At 47.9% G+C, this 6,805-nt stretch overlaps 1 pseudogene; it reads right to left on the bottom strand.

Moving 5' to 3' along the window:
* Nucleotides 1–3,248: 3,248 nt before the first annotated feature.
* LOC146754733 (olfactory receptor 14C36-like) lies at nucleotides 3,249–4,214 on the bottom strand (annotated as a pseudogene).
* Nucleotides 4,215–6,805: the final 2,591 nt, after the last annotated feature.

Here is a 6,805-nt window from a genome sequence, read left to right as displayed (position 1 = left end):
GTCTCCTAAAATCATTTTTTATAATCCTCAGGCTCCTGTCAGCAATCCCATTGCTGCCGGCCTGAACTATCAATGAAGGGTAATAATCAGAGTGGCGGATAAGGCTGGGGAGTTTTCTAGAAATATCCCTGACCCAGGGATCAGACTAATCTACAGACTAAGACGGAGAAAAAGAAAAGGATAACAATTTTGCCAAATATATATATACACAGAACAGAACCTTCCACTCTCCTCTCTGAGCCCTTTCCATCAGTTCTCAGCTGGCTTCTCTTCCATCCCCAGGCAGACCTCAGTGCACTCTCACAAAAAGCAGACTTTCCTCATCTTCCTTGCCCATTCGTCATAAAGAGTCCATATCCAGGTTGGTACAGTTCAGAGGTGGGAACCACCCCAACATGTCTCTGTGAGCCAAACGAGACCCTAGGTCTGGAAAGCCACAGAGATTTCGAGCTCACTGAGTGATTGTTTGTGGTCCTCTCATTAATGTAAAGACTCATCAAGAGCATCCCCTTCCAGAAGCATGATTTGATTTAGCCTGGCTGGGCCTTGCATCTACATCGTGGTACTGGTGTTCAGAAAGTGGCACACAGGTACGAGACCCATTGTGGGGCTCACAGTTGTTCATCAAGCACTGAGACTACCAGGGCATGTCTTTCCTGAAGGTCCTCAGCTGCATTTTCCAGCTGGCTGAGAGTGTGCTGGACACCCCAGGGAACTGCCATTCAGATGAGAGCCCAGATCAAATGAAGGTGTCATCAGTGAGAGAATGTAGGTGTGTCACAGTTGTGGAATGCCTTAAGCTCTGGAATTTTCAGTAGATGGGGAACAGAGAAAGATCCGTCTCTTCTCCTGGTGAGCTCATCTATTTGGTCAGCTAAATAACTCTGCGGTCTCAAGTGCCCATTACGCACAGGATCACAGAATCATAAGGGTTGGAAGGGACGTCCATAGATCATGGAGTTCAAGCCCCCTTCCAAATCAGGTTCCCTACACCAGGTAGGTGTCCAGGATGGTCTTGAGTATCTCCAGAGAAGGACACTCCGCAGTACCCTTGGACAGCCTGTTCCAGTGCTCCATCGCCCTCACCGTAAAGAAGTTCTTCCACACATTCGTGCAGAACTTCCTATGCTCCAGCTTAGTCCATTTCCCCTTGCCCTGTCTCCATGTACCACTGTAAAGAGACTGGCCTTGTCACTATGGCCCCCACACCTCAGATATTTATAAATCTGGATTAGATCCCCTCTCTGTCAGCTTTTCTCAGGGCTAAACAGACCCAGCTTACTTAGTCATTCTTCATAGGGGAGATGCTCCAGGCTCTTCACCATCTTTGTGGCCCTTTGCTGGACTCTTTCCAAGAGATCCCTGTCTTTTTTGTACTGGGGAGCCCAGAACTGGACACAATATTCCAGATGAGGCCTCACCAGGGCAGAGTAGAGGGGGAGGATCACCTCCCTCGACCTGCTGGACACGCTCTTTTTAATGCACCCCAGAATGCCATTGGCCTTTTTAACCACGAGGGCACACTGCTGCCTCAGGGCCAACCTGTCATCCATCAGGTGTCCACCCAGGTCCCTCTCAGCAGAGCTCCTCTCCAGATACTCATCCCCCAGCCTGTCCTGGTGTATGCAATTATTCCTCCCTAGGTGCAAGACTCTACACTTGCTTTTGTTAAACCTCATCTGGTTTCTTTCTGCTCAGCTCTCCAGCCTGTCCAGGTCTTGCTGAATGGCAGCACAGCCTTCAGGCGTGTCATCCAATCCTCCCAACTTTTTTTTATCAGCAGACATGCTGAGGGTGACCAATATCCCCTTGTGAAGGTCACTGATGAAGATGTTGAACAAGACTGGATGCAGCACCAACCCCTGGGGGACACCACTGGTTACAGGTCTCCAGCCAGATTCTGCACCACCACCGATGACCCTGTGCGCTCTGCCAGTCAGCCAATTCTCGACCCACTTCACTGTCCACTAGTCTATTCCACATTTCCTCAGCTTTGTTATAAGGATGTCGTGGGAGACAGTATCAAATGCCTTACTGAAATCAAGGTAGACTACATTCACCACTCTCTCCCCATCCACCCAGGATGTGAAAACATCATAGAAGGCCACAAGGTTGGTCGAGCACGACCTCCCCTTGGTGAACCCATGCTGGGTACTCCTGATAACCTCCTTTTCTCCCAGTTGTCTAGAGATTGCATCCAGCACAAGCTGTTCCATCATCTTTCCAGGGACAGAGGTGAGGCTGACTGGCCTGTAACTACCTGTATTTTCCTTCTTGCCTTTTTGAAGACTGGAGTGACATTGGCTATCCTCCAGTCTTCAGGCACCTCCACCGTTCTCCAAGATGTCTGAAATATGATAGAGAGCGATTCAGCAATCACCTCTGCCAGCTCCCTCACCACCCATGGATGCACCCCATCGGGTACCATGAATTTATGAACATTGGTGTGGCAAAACTCTTTCCTGACTAAAGGGAAGTCCCTCAGTCCCCAGACCCTCTCAGTAAGCTCTAGGTTCTGGGATTCCTGATGGAGAGCTTTTTCACACAAGACAGAAGCAAAGAAGGCCATCAGTATCTCCATCTTCTCAGAATCCCTTGTTACCAGAACACCCCCCTCACTTAGTAGGGGACCCACAGTCTCCCTAGTCTTCCTTTGACTGCTAACGTACTTTAAAAAGCATTTTTCATTATCCTTTTGTCACATTCAATCCCAGGTGGTCTTCAGACTTCCTTGTTCCATCCCTGCAGGCCCTGACTACATGTGGTCAGACACTTTTTCCACATTTCAAGGACCTTCTTCTTCCCTTTCAGTTTCTGCATGAGCTCCTTGCTCATCCACAAACAAACCACAAAAAAACAAAACAAAAAAAAACAAACAAACAAAAAAAAACAACCAAGAAAACAAATGCAGCGACTCGGCACGGACTCAGATGTGAACGATCCAAATCGTTTATTACAAGTTCTCACATCCCTTATATACCTTCACAAGTTGTTATTTTCTAGCTTTCCCATCCGCCCTTACAACTTTCCCAAACACCTTATATGTCAACAAAGCATTCTACAAAACACTTTTCAACTGTCCATGCAGGCACATATCCAATCAGAGCTGTGAGACTCTTCTTCTCCTTGCAGAGGTGTCCTTGGTTCCCATGCTGTTTATCTTGCTCCACAGCTGCTGCTCTGAACAGCTTTTCTTGTATCCCCACAAACAAACAATAAAGGAGAGCTTGATTCAGTAGAAAGCTGCATTACAAGTCATGAATTCCAAAAGATGGGCAGTTCACTGCAGTTGAAACACATCTGGTCATCACTTTCTTTACCACATCCCTGACCTCCCTGTTCCTCATTCTGTAGATGAGGGGGTTAACTGCTGGTGGCACCACTGAGTACAGAACTGCCACCATCAGGTCCATGGATGGGGAGGAGACAGAATAGGGATTCAGATAGGCATAAAAGCCTGTGATGATAAATAGGGAGACCACGGTCAGGTGCGGGAGACACGTGGCGAAGGCTTTGTGCCATCACTGCTCAGAGGGCACCTGCAGCACAGCTATTAAGATCTGCACATAGGACAACACTATGAAAACAAAGCAGCCATAGAATAAACTGGCACTAAAAATGATAAATACAACTTCCCTGAGATTTGATTCTGAGCAGGAGAGCTTGAGGATCTGGGGGATTCCACAGAAAAACTGGTTGACAACATTGCCTTGGCAGAGAGGCAGTGAAAACGTACTGGCAGTGTGCAGAAGAGAGAGGAGAACCCCAGTGCCCCAGGCAGCTGCTGCCATGGTGGCACAAGCTCTGCTGTCCATCAAGGTCCCGTAGTACAAGGGCTTGCAGATGGCAACGTAGCGGTCATAGGACATGATGGTGAGAAGGAAATACTCTGCTGAGGCAAAGAAGATAAAGAAAAAGAGCTGTGCAGCACATCCTGTATAGGAGATGGCCCTGGTGTCCCAGAGGGCATTGGCCATGGCTTTGGGGAGAGTGGTGGAGATGCATCCCAGGTCAAGGAGGGCAAGGTTGAGGAGGAAGAAGTACATGGGGGTGTGCAGGGGCTGGTCGCAGTCTACGGCTGTGCTGATGAGGCTGTTGCCCAAGAGGGCAGCCAGGTAGATGCCCAGAAAGAGCCAGAAGTGCAGGAGCTGCAACTGCCGCGTGTCTGCCAACGGCAGCAGGAGGAACTCACTGATGGAGCTGCTGTTGTGCATCTGCTGTTCCTGGGCTTGGAGTCCTGCTCAGAGTGCAGAAGATAATGACAATTCCAGACCATTCTCAGAGACACTCCTCCTGGTATACTATAAAAGTTTTCCTTTCCCTTTGGAAATCCCATACCCGGCACACAGCCCCTGGGGCACAGCAGGGACCCTGCTCTGCAGGACAGCCCTGGGCACCCGCCTGCAGCCCCGGCTGCACAGCCTGCAGCCGTTCTGGGTCACGCAGCCCTCAGGGCTGTGTTCTGACGCTGCATCACAGAAGCCCTCAGCTGGAGCAGAAGGCTTTTTCCACAGTAAAGAAACATGAAGTGCCTGCAGCCAGATCTGCTATGGGATGTCCCCAGTCTAGTGATCCCTCCTGAAAAAGAAGCTGTGTTGCCTACTGTAAGAGACTTACCATGTCGTTGTCTGTGTGCAATGCTCCTGCAGTGAGCTCACAGCCTGCTCACACCATACACACTTTGTGAGCTCTCTCTCCCTTCTCTTCTATCCTCATGTCACCTGCAGCTCATGCCCCAGCCCTGCTGTGCTGTGCACAAGAGCTTCTCCTTGGCACAGAGTTCTCTCTGCAGCGCTGCCCACTTGTATGATCTCTCTGTGTCCCAGGAGCCTGGCCCAGCTCAGCAGCAGAGGATGTTATTTTTGTCTTTCCCACTCGTCTTCCCTGAGATGTCCCTGGGTCTTCTTGGCCAACAACTCCTGAAAAACAACAGCATCCTGACCGTACTTTGAAATCTGTTGAATTAAACACCGGATTTCAAGTGGTTGGTGATTAATTCCAGACATGTGGTGAGTCCTCCCGTAGAGTGCTGAAACAAATATGGTTCACAGACAAGGACAGGGAATCATAGAATCATAGAATGACCAAGGTTGGAAAAGTCCTAAAAGATCATCCAATCCAGCTGTTCACCTATCACCAACAGCTGCCACTATACCATGTCCCTCAACACAACATCTAGTTGTTCCTTGAACACTTCCAGGAGACTTGCAGAATCGAACTCCATAACCACAAAGTAGTTCTAAAGCAGGTATGTTTAATGAGTGATGAGCATACACCCTGGTGTAAGGGGGATAGCTCCACCTCACTTGCACACCATTATGAGAAAGTGTGCTGCAAATATAGGCTGAACTAATACATCATCAATAGCTGTCAGGAATTGGAATACATATTCATTACATTCCTGAGACCCCATTAGCATGCAGTCCCTCCCCCCTTGTGCGCATGGTGAGTCGTGGGGATGGTGGGGGATGAAGGCTCATCGTCTTCCTCGCTGTAAACTTTCAACTCTGTAGGAGGGGCAGCCCCCAAACTGGTTCCAGTTTGCCCTATGGACATCTAATCACCTCACTGTTCTCAGGCTGTTGCATCCTTATGGCCTTTATCCCCCTTGTTATTGCACTCAGTGTCTGCACTCCCCATTCTTCTAACAGCTTTGACATAAACGATCTTTTCACTCTTCCTGTCCCAGTTTCTGTGACAGTTTCTTTCTCTCCCTTACTGTGGGGCCCTTTTCTCATCCTTCAGTTGGTTTGGTGATTCCCCTGTTTACTGTCATAAAGATACTGGGTTTTTGAAGGCGAGTTTTGCACATGCGCACACAACACACAGAAACCCCCACTTTGTCCATCTTAGCATAGCATCCACGTAATTTCAACACCTGCACAAAAGTAGGACAAAAATATCCTTTTTATGCATGTCTGTGGGTGTATTTGTAATTCTGGCATAAGCAAACAGTTTCACTGATGAAAGTCTTAGACTTAAATCTGGTGTCAAATTTACAAAGTATTAGGTTGTGCATTTCTGAAATGCACTGTTCTGGGGAACAAAATAATAATTAAAAAAAAAAACACAACCGAAAGACAGTCAAAGAGACAATAGATGGCCACACATATTGCCATGCCTAGACAGGATTTCCTGTTCGCTCTAGGTCCAGGGTTCTTGACTGCATGTCTGTCGGTGCTCAGTCGAGTTAGAGAGCTCTCTTAGTTTCTTGTAGCATCAGTGTAGTCTCTATTGTGTTCAGCGTACATCTTATATAGCATTCACTTACAAGCAAGACATTCCTGTTCCTCAAACAGTTCTTCTAATCAGTTAATTGATCCCAGCTTCTCCCAAACAACAGTGATAAAGGATGAAAGGTTTCTTAAGAATAACAGGATTAACAATGCATATCAGTGGAACCTCCTGTCCATCCTTAGAAGCAAACAGACACTGCTTGCTCTTCTCTCACACTCTGGTCTTCGAGGGTTTCACAGTGATAAGGTCTACCAAAGACTCTGATAAGCTCTTTGGTGACTTGCTCGCAGTAAAATCCACCCCCACGCATGTCATTCCAGCCTGTCTCCCCAAATGCACCAAATCATGGCCAAAATCAGTTTCTGGTGTTTGCTAAGGGTGGCATGGTATGTTGATACTGAGGAGGGAGATGATTCTTGCCTGCCAAAGGATGTGTCAATTGCCAGCTCTCTGACATGCCCATGCCTTACACCCACACCACACTCATTGGCCACGGAAATAAATGAGTTGGAAGTAAATTTTCCTTCAGAAGACTTTTCCATCCAAAAATGCTGATTAGACTGAATTG

This window comes from Coturnix japonica, chromosome W (genome assembly GCF_054131305.1).
Source record: "Coturnix japonica strain WE chromosome W, WE-NBRP24, whole genome shotgun sequence".
In the NCBI taxonomy this organism is placed as follows: Eukaryota; Metazoa; Chordata; class Aves; order Galliformes; family Phasianidae; genus Coturnix; species Coturnix japonica.
The sequence above is the reverse complement of the archived record's forward strand: the minus strand, read 5'-3'. Positions and strand labels throughout refer to the sequence as shown.